Below are 16,213 nucleotides of genomic sequence, written 5' to 3'. Positions count from 1 at the left end.
AGTGTGAAGAAAATGTGATAATCAAGAGAAAGAAATTATGAAAGAAAAAAAATTGCATTAAATACAAACAAAATAAAAGCCATGGATGAATCAGTTATAAAACAAATATGGAGGTTAAAACACAAAAGCAATAAGATCCAGTGTATCTATAAATATCTGTCAAGGGATTCACAAAATGAAAAGATGTAAAGTAGGACATATTATACATAAAATGTGGGGGGAGGATAAAAACTTACTTTTCTTAGAATGAACTGAAACTTAATCAACCATTAACTTAATATAGACTGTTACACTGTGTACATGTTATATATGAACCTAATGAAAAACATAAATCAATTGAAAAATCAATATGGAAACAGTGACTTTGAATCATATATTGGACAAGATGAATGATATATATACTCACAGCATTCCATCCCCAAATAGCAGAAGACACATTCTTTTCAAGTATATATGGAACATTCTCCAGAGCAGATCATATGTTAGGCCACAAAACAAGTCTCCATAAACAAAAAGATTAAAATCTATCATGCATCTTTTTCTAACCACAATGACATGAAAACTAGAAATCAAACACAAGAAAAAAATCTGGAAAGAACACAAATACATGGGTTCTAAAAAGGGAGAGAGGCAAACCATGAGAGACTCTTGAATGCTGACAAAAACTGAGAACTGATGGATGTAGGGGGGAGGGGNTATTAAATAAGTGGGTCAACTAAGAAATTTAAGAAGGGATAAAAAGTACATGGAGACAAATGAAAATGAAAACACAATGACCAAAATCTTTGAGATCCAACAAAAGCTGCTGTAAGAGGAAAGATTATAGCAATATAGGTCTACTTGAAGAACTAACCAAAAGCTCAAATAAAGAACCTAACCTTACACATAAAGGAGCCACGTGAAGAACAAAGCACAAAGCCAGTAGAAGGAAGGGAATAATGAAGATTACAGCAGAAATCAATGAAATAGAAACTAAAAAGAAAAAGAAAGGAAAGAAAAAAGAAAGAAAGAAAAAGAAAAAGAAAGAAAGAAGGAAGGAAAGAAAAGAAAGAAAAAGCAATAGAACAGATACATGAAACCAGGAGCTAATTCTTTGAAAAGATCAACAAAATTGATAAACCCCTATCCAGACTCATTAAAAAACAGAGAGAAGACTCACAAATAAAATTAGAAATGGAAGAGAAATAACAACCAATACCTCAGAAATACTAAGGATTATAAGAGAATATTATGAAAAACTATATGCAACAAATTGGACAAATTAGAACAAATGGATAAATTCCTGGNAGAGAAGACTTAAGTAAATAAAATCAGAAATGAAAAAGAAGACATTCTGATGACACAAATTAAAAAATAATAATAATAAGGTACTATTATGAACAATTACATGCCAACAAATTGGACAACCTAGAAGAAATAGATAAATTCTTAGAAACATATGCCCTTCCAAAGTTGAGTCAGGAAGAAATAGAAAATTTGAACAGACTGATTACTAGCAATGAAATTGAATCAGCAATCAAAAAACTCCAAACAAACAAAAGCCTAGGATCAGATGGCATCACAGATTAATTCTATTAGACAGTTAAAAAGGAATTAATACCTTTTGTTCTTCAACTATTCTGAAAAATGAAAAGAAGGAAAGCTTCCAAACTCATTCTACAGCATTACCCTGATATCAAAGCCAGATACACTACAAAACAATACTAAAGGGCAATATCTCTGATGAACATAGATGCAAAATCATCACAAAATGTTAGCAAACCTAATGCAACCATTCATTTTAAAACAATTATTCCCTATGATCAAGTGAGATTTATTCCATGGATGCAAGGGTGGTCCAATATTCACAAATCAATATGACATATCACATTATCAAGAGAAAGGATAAAAACCATATGATCATCTCAGTAGATGTAGCAAAAACATTTGACAGAGTATTCATTCATGACAAAAACTTTCCACAAAGGAGGTCTAGAGGAAACATACCTCAACACAATGAAAGCAATATATGGAAAACCCACAGTTAATAGCATCTTCAGTGGTGAAAAACTGAGAGCTTTTCCTCTAAGATCAGAAACAAGAATGTCCACTCTTACCATTGTTATTCAACATAGTACTAAAATCATAGCCACAGAAACCAGACAAGAAATAAAAGACATCCAACTTGGTAAGGAAAAAGTAAAACTTTCACTATTAGCAGATAACATGATATATAGAGAAAACCCAAGACACTACATCAAAAAAAAAAAACAAAAAAACACAAACTACTAGAACTGATAAATGAATTCAGTAAAGTCACAGGATAAAAAATTAATATACTGAAATTTATAATACTCAGAAAGAAGTATCAGAAAGAGAAATTAAGAGAACAACTCCATTGACAATTGGACCAAAGAGTAAAATGGCTAGGGATAAACTTAACCAAGGAGGTGAGCAACCTACTCCCAAAAACTATAAACACTGATGCAAGAAATTGAAGATGACACAAATGAAAACAGATTCCATGCTCATGGAGTAGAAGAACCAATACTGTTAAAATGCCCATACTACCCAAAATAATCTACAAATTTAATTCAATCCTTATCAAAATACAAACTCATTTTTCACAGAAGTAGAACAAATAATCTTAAAATATGTATGGAAGCACAGAAGACCCTGAATGCCCAAAAGCAATCTCAAAAATCAACAAAACTGGAGGCATCGAAATCCCAGATTTGAAGATATACTACAGAATAATCAAAACAGCATTTTACTGGCACAAAAATAGACACATGTATCAATGGAACTGAACAGAGTTCATAAATAAATCTATGCTTTTATGGTCAATTAATATATGACAAAGGAGGCAAGAATATGCAACGGGAAAAAGACAGTCTCTTCAACAAACGGTGTTGGAAAACTGGACAGCTACATGAAAATTATGAAACTTGACCATTTTCTTACATCATACACAAAAATAAACTCAAAATGGATTAAAGATCTAATGTGAGACCTCAAAACATAAAATTCCTAGAAGAAAACATAGGCAGTAATTTATTTAATATCAGCCATAAAATATTTTTTTAGATGTCTCATCTGGAAGGAAACAAGTGTAAAATTATACTATTGGGACTATAGCAAAATTAAAACCTTTTAGAGAGGAAAGGGAACCATTAGCAAAACAAAAAGGGTATCTACTGAATAGGGGAAGATATTTGCAAATGCTATATCTAATACCAGGATAATATCTAAAATAATATAAAGAACTTATACAANCTTTTTTTTAACATTCCCTATCAAGGGAATGATAAAAAATAAGTCAATATTTATCTCAAAACAGAACTTGAAGCATTTTGGCTCAAGTACTTTCTAAAACTTTTGATTTCTAGATTTAATATCTGAGATGTTTTCTAGGGGTGCCTGGGTAGCTCAGTCGGTTAAGTGTCCAACTTCAGCTCAGGTCATGATCTCGTGGTCCGTGAGATTGAGCCCACTTGTGCTATAAACAAACAAACAAACATTTTTTAAAAAGTGGGCAGGGGACCTGAATATTTTCCCAAAGAAAATATACAGATGACCAACAGACAAAAGAAAAGATGCTCAACATCACTCACTATCTAGGAAATGCAAATTAATAGCATAATGACATATCACTTTACACCTGTCAGAATGGCTAAAATAAAAAACACAAGAAATAACAAGTGTTGGTGAGGATGTAGAAAAAAAGGAACCCTCACTGACTGTTGTTGAGAATGCAAAGTGGTGCAGCCACTGTGGAAAACATTATGTAGTTCCTCAAAAAATTAAAAAAAAGAATTACCATATGATACCGTAATTTCACTTCTGAGTATTTATCCAAGGAAAATAAAAATACTAATTCAAAAAGATGTATGCACCCCTATGTCTACTGTAGCATTATTTACAATAGCCAAGCTATGGAAGCAACTTATGTGTCCATCAACAGATGAATGGATAAGAAAGTGTGGTATGTATATATATTATGTATACACATGTACATAAACACACAATGAAATATTACTGAGCCATAAAGGATGATTTGCAACAACATGGATATACCTAGAGGTCATAAATCCAAGTGAAATAAATCGGAGAAAGAGAAATACTTTATAATTTCACTCATATATAGAATTTAAGAAAGAAAACTAATGGATAAAGGAAAAAAGTCAAAGAAAACAACACTCTTAAAATACAGAGAACAAACTGGTGGTTGTCAGAGGGGAGGTGGGTGGGAGGGATGTGTGAAATAAAGAGGATTTAAGAGTACACTTAACTTGATGAGCACTGAGAAATATACAGAATTGAATCATTATACTGTACACCTGAAATTAATATAATCTTGTATGTTAATTATACTTCAATTTTAAAAAAGCACAGTACAAAAACAAGATCTTTTTTTCCTTTGGAAATGCAAGTGAAACTTTTAGAAATTTTTTCTGTAGAATAAAGAAACAAACTGAAGAGGATTTATAGAAAAATAAATGAGTAGANATTACTTCTGGACTTTTTAAAACTCAACAGGGCTTTTTTACTCTTACAGCTTTAGAGAAGTTCAAGAGTACTTCTCTTGTATTATTGTATTATTATTTGGAAGTATTATTTGGAATACTATTGTATTATTATTTGGAAGTATTGTACAGACATAATGCCTTGCATATTGATCTTAAATAAAATAAATGTGTTAATGAAGACTATGCTTTCAAGTAAAAGTTAATTTCTATTTTTTTAAACAGATAGCCATCAGAAGCCAATGTAACTGCATGCACTTTCTTGTTGTCATTTGGAACCAGGCTTCTATTGACTACTGCATTCATCGAGGGGCTTTAGATCTTTCCTCTGAGGAGGGTTGGCATCTGTTCAGGTTTAACAGAGAACTCATGGATATGGCAAAGGAAGAGTGAAAGATGATTCATTTCAACTTGTCCCAACTTGTGCTACAACACTTGAATGTCACCTGAGTCGAACAGCAGTTGGACTTTGAGTGTTGTACAATACAGCAAGTGATCAAACTCTTGAGCAGATCTTTTACTTTGAAACAGATTCGGCAGATACAGTCAGCTTATTTTATCCAAACTAATATACTAATGACTAGTAGCTGAGCTGACGATCCAAAAGAGCAGATAAATCAAGACTCACTTAAAAAAATCACTTTATAGTTAGCGTTTGGCTATTTATTTTTACCTATCATATCTCACTAAATTTAATATGTTTTTATTTTCGCATCTGTAACACAGCTGAAATTGGGATAAGTATAATGATCAACTTGCGTCATTTTTCTCTTAAAGGTAAATAATGTGTCTTAGATTTGATGAAATATGGATTCATTTGATTATAAACAGATCTGAGGTACAAAAAATTCATTTGAAATGCTGAAACCAAATTTGAAGGAGCGTACTTATGAAAACTAGTAAGTGAACTATTTCCCCACCTTGAGCAGTTCAAGCTCTTTGGTTGTATTTATCTTGAAAAACAACTACATATAACACTATATACATATGTTTCTTTCCTTTCTAGTAGAGTATAAGCCCTTTGATAGAATTATTATTACTTTTGCATCCTGTGTTCCAATCAGCATAAAACATGTGACTTCTTACTACGTACCAGGTATTTCATGGGCATAAAAGTTACACAAAGATGAGTCAGTCCTACCCATGAGGCATCTTGTCTGTGAAAAAATACTAAACTACTTGTAGTTTTATAATAAATTGGATGGATTGTCACAGGTATAAACACCATTCCTATAAAGGAAGGTAGAATAGAGAAAATTTAAATCCTACCTTGGAGTATTGAGAAAGGTGACGGTGGAACTAGGTTTGAATAGAAGTTGTAATATGGAACAGGATGAGACAAAAAAAATTCTAAGAGGAAACACCAGCATACGCAGAGAAAAAAACTTAAAATAACAAAGCATGTTCAAGAAGCAAATGATATGTTATAGATAAAATATACATTAGCAGTAAGGCGAGAAAGGAGAGGGAAGATAGGATTAAAGTTGAACTGGGATCATAAATGAAGGGCCTTGTATGTCATGCTTAGGGGTCTTGATTTGAATGTATAGGCAATGATGAGTTCCTGAAGATTTCAGAGAGACAACTAATCCTAATGGTTATTAGGAAGACAACTATGTCATAATATTATGACAGAGGAGTTAGAAGAATAAGGTAGCAGACACTAGATGTTAGCTGAAACTCAACACCCATTCCATATCCCTTACTCCTTGCCTTCCTCACCATAGAAAAAAGTATGATTTGCCACTTTATCTTTTTAAAATTTTTTTTAATGCTTTTTATTTATTTCTGAGAGAGACAGCATGAGTAGAGGAGGGTCAGAGAGAGAGGGAGACACAGAATCTGAAACAGGCTCCAGGCTCTGAGCTAGCTGTCAGCACAGAGCCCAACATGGGGCTCGAACCCACCAACTGTGGGATCATGACCTGAGCCGAAGTCAGATGTTTAACTGACTGAGCCACCCAGGCACCCCTTCAACTAAGTATGGCTACATGACAAGTTGTGGTCAAGATATAGACAAGAATTCTGAGAGGAGTTCTAAGAAAGCATTTACTTTTCTGATAACAGAGAGTCAGAATCATCTAGTATATGTCGTACTAATTTTTCTTCCGATTTTAAATGTGTAGGTGCTCCCCAGAGAAACAATAGCCATTTTGTGCTATAAGGTGACAAATCGACATATAAAGAGCAGAGTGGAAATAGAAAATGTTTTGGTCCTAGATGGCACTAATAAGCTACTGAACTAACCCTGTACTGTTTAATTCCATACTTTAAATAGACTCTTATTTAAGTTACTGTTAATTGGTTTACTGCTACCTACAAACAGAGCACATTCTGAAGTGACAGAAAGCAAGACTGATGAAGGGCAGATGGAGGGCTATTGTAACAATCCAGGAAGGTGGTGATGAAAACTTGAATGGGAGCAAAGATTAAAGAAGAGTAGAGAAGGTAGAGTAGATTTGAAAAACAGAAATAAGAGAGATGCAGAGACAATTTAGTTTTAGGCACATTCACATTGGTGGATATATATGGGATATAAGGTAGATATAATAATAAATAACTAGAAAAAATCTATGGCTCTAGAGAAATATGGGAGATGGAAATATAAATGGTAAGGAAATATAAATGGTGGCTAAAGCCAGTGAAGTATGTTGAGTGAAAATGAGAGAACATATAAAATGACAAAAGATGACTAGGAATGCAACCTGAAGAGTCACATTGTTTATGGGATTCAGAGCAAGAGAAGGATGAAGAATGACACGATAAGCAGGAATAACAGAAAAAGGAGGAGTTTCAAGGAGGAAGTGTTCAAGGGTCAATAATTCCAGAAATTTCCAATAGGTATAGAGGCCAGTGAAGTAAGAAAGTGACACAAGTTTTTTTTATGAAGTATGACAATCATAGGAAAGAGAAAGGAAAGACAGCTTGAGAAGAGGCAGGGTCAAAGAAAGGTTTCTGTTGGAGCACTTGGGTGGCTCAGTTGGTTGGGCATCTGATTCTTGATTTCAGCTCAGGTCATGATCTCACATTTTTTAAGTTCCAGTCTTACACCAAGTTCCGCGTTGACAGTTTGAAACCTGCGTGGAATTCTCTCTCCGGTTCTCCCTTTCTCTCTGCCCTACCTGTGTGCTCTCTCTTTCCCAAAATAAATACATCATAATTTTACTGTTTTTGGACAAAGATGATCTGAAGGTATTTAGACTGAGGAAAAGAAACGAATGAAAAGAGAAACCAAAACATGGAAACTATTGGAAAGAATGAGATCAGGAACACAAATAAACATTAACCTTAGATGAGGGGGATACATGGCTGAGAAGAGGTAAGTCTTGAAGGTACTCGAGAAGAAGTTGAAAATGGTCATGTCTAATAGTTAATATTTTCCCTGTATGTAATAGGAGACAGTCATTTTTGGCAGGTATAGGGGGCTTGAGAATTAAAGGTCTGTAGTACCTCTCCTAAAGAAGAGAATAGGAAACCACCTATTGAACCAGTAGGATTGCTAAGCAGCACTGGGGTCCCTTGTAGAATATGGTCTTCTTAAGTAGTTAGAGATGTTTTTGTACATTTAAGAGGAGTTAACATTAATAAAATAAAGAGACAAAGCCAAGCCCAAATGTCATAAAATATGAATATTTTATTCCAGCTCTGGGAAATGAAAAAGTGGGGAACACATCCTTCCACACAACATTCTAATATAGCTGACATTAATTTAAAAAAGGTAAAGCAATGTGTATATGTGTACCTGTATAAATATTTTTATGCCCACATACATATTTGTTCAGATCTTAATCTCATCAGTGTTTATATATTTACTCTAGTTTTGGGTATTTTTTATAAACACCACTAAATATCATTAAATACATCCCAATATTTCTACTTCTGCCTCTTTGTCAATCATTTAATATTGTTTGAATTAAAGTCACAGTTTGTGCTTTAATTACTTATGTGATTAGTCAAATTGTACATTACATTAGAAGATGTAAGGGGAAAACTTGGTTTAGGTTATATTCTATGTCTCACAGTTACTCTTCACATGATTTTTTCATCATTATTTTCAACTTCACACATCCAGTAGTTCTCTATCCAGACTATTTCAGCTTCTAGTGCTGTACATATCTACATCCTCTGGATGGGACTGCCCATGATCCATGAACTTGGGGTCAGGCATAAACTGTGCAGCACCTGATAAAGCATTAAAATGAAAAAAAATTAGTCATTCATTTCACAAATTTACTGTTGGTACTTGGAATAGAACAGTGAATAAAATAGATAAAAATCTCCGTCAACAAGGACCTAACATTTAAGTTGGGCAAGAGAGAAAATTAATTAAGTAAAAGATATATCAGATGATAGTAAGTGCTATGCAAAAACAAACAAACAAATAAATAAAATAAAACAAAACAGAGGAGGCAAGATGGCGGAGAAGTAGGGAGCTCCATACATTTCACCTGCACCCATTGCTCAAACAGAGAAAGCCTGAAGTCGTAGGAAACTGAGTCACAGGAGTTTGGGAAGAGAAAGAGACGGAGTACACTGGGAAGGCAACCTCATAAGAGCATGAGTGCGAATGGGGGAAGATAAAAGCAGGACGGGATCGAGAGATACGGAGGGAGGAGAGGGAACATGGCTTGCTTGCAACTGCGGTGAGTGATTAACCAGCGAATGGTGGCGAGCTGCCTTGAGTCCATGGGAAAGGAAAGAAAAGCTGAGATTGCTCATAAAACTGTCCCTGGAGAAGAGGAAAAAAACCCCTCAGCTTGGAAATACAGTGTTTTTTAGCTATGGCTGGGGTGCTGACTTTAAACTAGGTGCCCTGGTCCGAGAAACGCGAGGAAAAACTAAACTGCTGCGCGCGCACGAGTCAGGCACCATCCATGCAAGCAGCGGCCCAGTGAACCAGCAGCAACATCTGCGGAGGCGGTCCAGGCGCCAGATGAAGCAGCAGCTGCGCAGGCGACAGTGGCACACTAAAGCAGCTGCGGTCCAGTGCAGCACCAGCAACGCCTGCAGCGGAGTTCCAGGGCCCGGTAAAGCAGCGGAGGTGCGCGCAACAGAGGCCTGCTGAGGTGGCAGAGGCGGTGACCTGGTGAAGCAGTGCCGGCGCCCTGTGAGCGGCAGCGGCCCGCTGAAGGGATGGCAGCACGCTGAGGCAACTCGGACTCTAAGGACCTGAAGTTGCTATGTTCCCCAAACGCACTTGGGTTGTATCCCTGCTTGACCCCAGTGGATCTGAGGCTGCACACTTCCCCAACTTCCCACTCAACCCCCTGCAACAGGGAAGCAGCGATCAGTGGGACTGTTTAGGGCGGTATAACAAAGCCGACGGTCTCGGACATAGAAACCAGGCAGAGGGTGGGGCATAGAACTCAGCCCACCTAGGCTGCATCCGTAGCACAGGGAGATCGGACCTGAAGAAGTGATTTGCAACACTTGGTTGAAAAGGGACTGAAGCAATGCTATTCTTCTCCCCACAACCACCAAGGTGGGGGGGCCTCAGAGAGCTGCTAGTTGAAACAGTGGAGACAAGACCTGCCTACACCAAACTACGCCCATCCTCTCGAGAAAGCATTTTGTTCTTGTTTTAGCTGTTTTTACCTGAGCTGGGTTTGCGTGTTTATTGGTTTTGTCTGTCTGTTTGTGTACCTGTGTTCCCTCTGTGGTTGTCTGTTTTCTTTGTCCAGGGCTGCCTCAGAAACAAGCCAAACTACACATGGTGGAGAGTCCCAAATACCACTACCAGTAGGGAAAGAACCAAACACTCAACAAGAGAAACCAAGAGACACCATCCAAAGAACACTTCCTGAACAGACAGGCCCTGAACAGTCAAAAGAGCCCTCTCTAATACAGCAGAACTTGCAGTGGCCTAGTATACAACAAGCTTTTAAAACTAAGAAGAGATAGAAAGCTAACCAAAACGACGAAACGGAAGAACTCTCCTGCAAAGAAACTCCAGGAAGAAATGACAGCTAGAGAACTGCTCAAAACAGATATAAGCAACATAACTGAACAAGAATTTAGACAATAATCGTAAAATTAATCACCGGGCTTGAAAAATGCATGGAGGACATCAGAGACACTATGGCAATAAACAATATGGAGCTTAAAAGTAGTTATGGTGAATTTAAAAATGCGATAAATGAGATACATAATAAACTGGAGGTGTACAATGCACGGATTGAAGAGGCAGAAAGGAGAAGAAGTGATTTAGAAGACACTATTATAGAAAAAGAAGAAACTGAGGAAAAGAGAGATAAACTGATCCAGGAACATGAAAGAAGAGTGTGAGAGCTCAGCGATACAATCAGACGGAACAATATCCGTATCATAGGAATTCCGGAAGAGGAAGAGAGGGAAAGGTGCTGAAGGAGTCCTGGAACAAATGATAGCAGAAAACTTCCCCGACCTGGGGAAGGAAGTAAATGTTGAAATACAAGAGGCACAGAAAACTCCCCTCAGACATTATTTGAATCGATCTTCTGCACGGCATATAATAGTGAAACTGGCAAAGTATAAGCACAAAGAGAGAATTTTGAAAGCAGCTAGGGAGAAAAGGGCCCTAACATACAAAGGAAAACCTATCAGAGTAGTNACACTTATGAAGGAAATTGAAGAAGACACAAAGAAATGGAAAAACGTTCCATGCTCATGGGTCAGAAAAATAAACATAGTTAAAATGTCATTACTATCCAAAGCAATCTACACAATTCAAACTATCCTAACATTTGTATGGAACCACAAATGACCCAGAATAGCCAAAGTAATATTGAAAACGAAATCTTAGACTGGAGGCATCAACATCCCGGACTTTAGCCTCTACTACAAAGCTGTCATCATCAAGTGGGGAAGAGTATCCAATGGAAAAATGACAGCCTCTTTAACAGATGGTCCTGGGAGAACTGGACAGAAACATGCAGAAGAATGAAACGAGATCATTTCCTCACACCATACACAAAAATAAACTCAAAACGGATAAAAGACCTGAATGTGAGACAGGAAACCATCAAAACCGCATAGAAGAGCAGGAAACAACCTCCTTGACCTCCACCGCAGCAATTTCTTACTTGACACATCCCCAAAAGCAAGGGAATCAACACCAAAAATGAACTCTTGGGACCTCATCAAGATAGAAATCTTCTGCATGGCAAAGGAAACAATCCATAAAACTAATAGGCAACCGATGGAATGAGTGAAGATAGTTTCAAATGACATATCAGATAAAGGGCTAGTATCCAAAATCTATAAGGAACACACCAAACTCCATACCTGAAAAACAAACAATCCAGTGAAGAATTGGGTAGAAGATATGAACAGACACTTCTCCAAAGAGGACATCCAGATGGCCAACAAACACATGAAACGATGCTCAGTGTCCCTCCTCATCAGAGAAATACAAATCAAAACCACACTGAGATACCACCTCACGCAGGTCAGAGTCTAAAATAAACAAATTAGGAGGCTCTAGATACTGGCGATGGTGTGAAGAAACCGTCAGCCTCCTACATGCTAGTGGGAATGTAAGCTGGTGCATCCCCTCTAGAAAACAGTATGGAGGTTCCTCAAAAAATTAACACTAGAACTCCCCTGTGACCCAGCAGTACCACTTCTAGGAATTGACCCAAGGGATACAGGAGTGCTGATGCATAGGGGCACATGTACCCCAATGTTCATAGCAGCACTCTCAACAATAGCTAAAACATGGAAAGAACCTAAGTGTCCATCAAGCAATGAATGGATCAAGAAGATGTGGTTTCTCTATACAATGGAATACTGTATGGCAATGAGAAAAAATGAAATCTGGCCATGTGTAGTAACATGCATGGAACTAGAGGGTGTTATGCTGAGCGAAATAAGTCAGGCAGAGAAGGACAGGTACCATATGTTTGCACGTATAAAAGGATTAGGAGGAATTTAACTGAGGACCATGGGGGAGAAGAAGGGGAAAAATAGTTGGGGAAAGGGAGGGAGGCAAACCATGAGAGACTCTTGAATGCTGAGAACAAACTGAGGGCTGAGGGGGGTGTGGGAAGGGGAAGGTGAGCGATGGGCATGGAGGCGGGCACTTTTTGGGATGAGCACTGGGTATTATATGGAAACCAACTTGACAATAAACTATAAAAAAAATCTACATAAAGTAATCTACACATTTAATGCTAGCCCTATGAAAATACCGCCAGCATTTTTCACAGAGCTAGAACAGTCCTAAAATTTGTATGGAACCATAAAAGACCCCAAAGTGCCAATGCCACCTTGAAAAGGAAAAGCAAAGTTGGAGGCGTCACGATTCCTGACTTTAAGTTACATTACAATGGTGTAGTGATGAAAACAATATGGTGCTGGCACAAAAATAGACCATTGATAAAAATGAACAGAATAGAAAACACAAAAGTGAACCCACCACTATATGGTCAATTAAACTTTGACAAAGCAGTAAAGAATATCCAGTGGGAAAATAATGTATCTTCAACAAATGATGATGGGAAAAGTGGGCAGCCACATACAAAAGAAGGAAACTGGACCACTTTCTTACATCATATACAAAAATAAATTCAAAATGGATTAAAAGGCCTATTTGTGAGACTTGAAACCATCAAAATCCTGTGGGAGAACACAGGCAATAAGTTCTTTAACATTTCCTGTAGCAACTTCTTTCTAGATATGTCTCCTGAGGCAAGGGAAACAAAATAAAAAATAAACTATTGAGACTATAAAAAAATAAAAGCTTCTGCAAAGCAAAGGAGACAATCAATAAAACCAAAAGGCCACATATGGAATGGGAGAAGATATTTGCAAATAATGTACCTGAAAAAGGGTTAGTATCCAAAATATTTAAAAGAATTTACAAAATGCAACACCCCAAAATCTAATAATCCAATTAAAACTAGGCAGAAGACATGAATAGAACATTTTCCAAAGAAGACATAGAGATGGCCAACAGACACATGAATAGATGGTAAATTTCACTGATTATTAGGGAAATGTAAATCAAAACTACAATAAGATATTACCTCATACCTGTCAGAATGGTTAAATTCAACAACACAAGAAACAATAGGTGTTGGCAAGGATTTGGAGAAAAGGGAACCCTCTTATACTCTTGCTGGGAATGCAAAATGGGTCCACAACTCTGGAAAATAGTATGAAGCTTCCTCAAGAAGTTAAAAATAGAATCACCCTATGATTCAGCAACTGTGCTAGTGGCTATTTATTCAAAGAATAAAAAAAAACACTAATTCAAAGGGATACATGTATCTCTTCCTAGGTTTATAGCAGCATTATTTACAATAGCCAAGATATGGAAGCAGCCCGTGTGTCCATTGATTAATGAATAGAGAAAGATGTGGTGTATGCATGCGTTTAATGGGAGAATTATTCAGCCATGAGAAAGGATGAAGTCTTGAAATTTGCAACAACATGGATGGAGCTAAAGAGTATAACGCTAAGCAAACTAAGTCAATCAGAAAGACAAATACCATATGATTTCATTCATATGTAGAAGTTACGAAACAAAACAAATATATCAATCATATTTAGAAATTAAAAACAAAACAAATAAGCAAGAGAAAAAAGAAGAGAGAAAGAAAGAGAAGCCAAGAAACAGACTCTTAGCTACTGAGAACAAACTGATGGTTACCAAAGGGGAGCTTGGTGGGGGGATGCATGAATAGCTTATGGGGATTAAGGAATACACTTGTGATGAGCACAAGGTGTATAGAAGTGTTGAATCAATATAGTATATACCTGACAATACAGTGTATGTTAACTATACTGAAAATGAAATTAAATAATAAAAATTAAATACTGTAAGCCATCAGATTGCAAATGAGAGGTAACATAATAAAATAATAAAACTCTTATCAGGCTTGTTATTCAGTGGCGGCTTTTATAAAGATTAACAGAGGAGATAGCTGAAATTAGAGACTAAACTTGGTTTTAAATTAGATAATCTATATATAATAGAAAGAGCTTGGACTTTGGTGCTAGGAAGATCTAGACTATAAATACAACTATATTACTCATAAGCTATATGATTTTGAGAAGTTACTTAAGCTTCCTAAGTCTGAGTCTGTTCATCATGCAATGATTATAATTACATGCACACAAGAGTTTTTTGTCTTGTTTTCCTTTTTGGGTGAGGACTGAAAAATATATTTATAGCTCTTTATACCACAGTATGTGCCCAATAAAGGGCACATATTATGACTCCTGCCTACATCTTTATCTGAGTTGGTCCTGCTTCCTCTGCAATAAAACAATGAGCATTGTACAGATAGACAATCCTGAGCAACCCCGTGACTAGTGAGTTTATGTGAATAAACTCCTGAAATGGTATTAAACACTCTGTTACCTTTTCAATGATTAAAATAAAACCATGGTAGTGTTTGCCTAGAAAGTATAATTGTCACTATTTGATCCTACAAAGTATTAATTGCCAGTATCTAATATTAAAAAGTTCTTGGTATTATAATTGGTGTTGTTTCACTATTTCATGCTGAAATATGAACTATTTCATGTTCTCCTGATATCTAAACTAAATAAAAGTGATGGTGGAAACTAAGAATGATAAAGATAAATAGCATAAGAAATGGAAAGCTAATATTTCTTCTATGTAGATTTGACTCAGTCTATAAAATGGAATCTTCTACTATAGGTGTATATGTAATTAGGAGGCACATTTTCCTCCACTTAATCACAAAGCTCACATTTATAAAGTGATTTAAATACTTCACTTATCCAACCTGCCAGTGCTACCCTATACTTCCATATGCAAAGATTGGTATTATGAACTATGTGGCAATTAGAAAAAGTCTCAATTGCCCATGTATCTCATAATCTAAAAAGATATAGACTACAGATATGAGAATGAAAAAATATTTATGAAGAAAGCACATAAATAAGTTCAAACTACTACTAACAATACTATAAAATATTTAAGAAATGAAGGAAAACAAAATTGAATTACTTCCAACAAACCTGAGGTAGATTCTGATTCTGTCTTTGTTTCAAAGATGAGTTCAGTTGGCAAAGACACTGAGTGTTTCAGGTTCTGAGCTGTTTTTGCAGGTATTTCTATTTCAGCAGAGTTTTCTTCTATCTGTTTACCAAAAAAAAATTGTTTCCTTCATAAGTAACTCACATTGCTAAAACAATAAAACATCCTAAAAATGTACAGCAGACCATGATACTATGTTTCTTCATCTCCTTTCATTCAATCCTTGAACTTTGTCCAGGAATCCCATTATAAGCCAATTTCCCACCCCAACCAAGAAAACTCAATGTCTAACTTTTTGACTCATTTATTTATTTTTTATTTATTTGGGGAGTTAATATTTTATTTTATATTTTTTCAGTGCAAAATCTTTTTTAANTAGTAGAGGCTAAAGTCTGGGATGGTGATATCTCCCGTTTGGTTTTCTTCAATATTTCTTTGGCTATTCGAGGTCTCTTGTCGTTCCATACAAATTTTAGAATAGTTTTTCTAGTCATGAGAAGAATACTGGTAAAATTTTGATTGGGAGTGCATTTGCTGCGGACGAAATGACACAAAGACAAGACATATACAAAAGACAGACACAGACACAACTCCGGCCGGAGGAACAATTCTACGCAAGCCCCTCTTGCGGTTTATTTTATACCCCGGTAACTGGATACAAACTGAAATCTACAAGATGTATTCTTTTACCAAATAAGGGCAAGTAGCCAAACACATT

At 36.2% G+C, this 16,213-nt stretch overlaps 1 long non-coding RNA gene across 1 annotated transcript in view; it reads right to left on the bottom strand.

Moving 5' to 3' along the window:
* Positions 1 to 8,131: 8,131 nt before the first annotated feature.
* Positions 8,132 to 16,213, bottom strand: part of LOC144226887 (uncharacterized) — a 9,467-nt gene continuing 1,385 nt past the window's right edge. Inside the window, exons 2-3 of the long non-coding RNA XR_013333768.1 lie at positions 15,477 to 15,597; positions 8,132 to 8,687 (exon numbers count right to left, since the gene is read on the bottom strand). This is a non-coding gene — a long non-coding RNA (uncharacterized LOC144226887). The remainder of the gene's footprint in view (positions 8,688 to 15,476; positions 15,598 to 16,213) is intronic.

This window comes from Crocuta crocuta, unplaced genomic scaffold (genome assembly GCF_008692635.1).
Source record: "Crocuta crocuta isolate KB4526 unplaced genomic scaffold, BGI_CrCroc_1.0 scaffold2330, whole genome shotgun sequence".
Lineage (NCBI taxonomy): Eukaryota > Metazoa > Chordata > Mammalia > Carnivora > Hyaenidae > Crocuta > Crocuta crocuta.
This window is presented reverse-complemented; position numbering and strand designations above follow the sequence as displayed.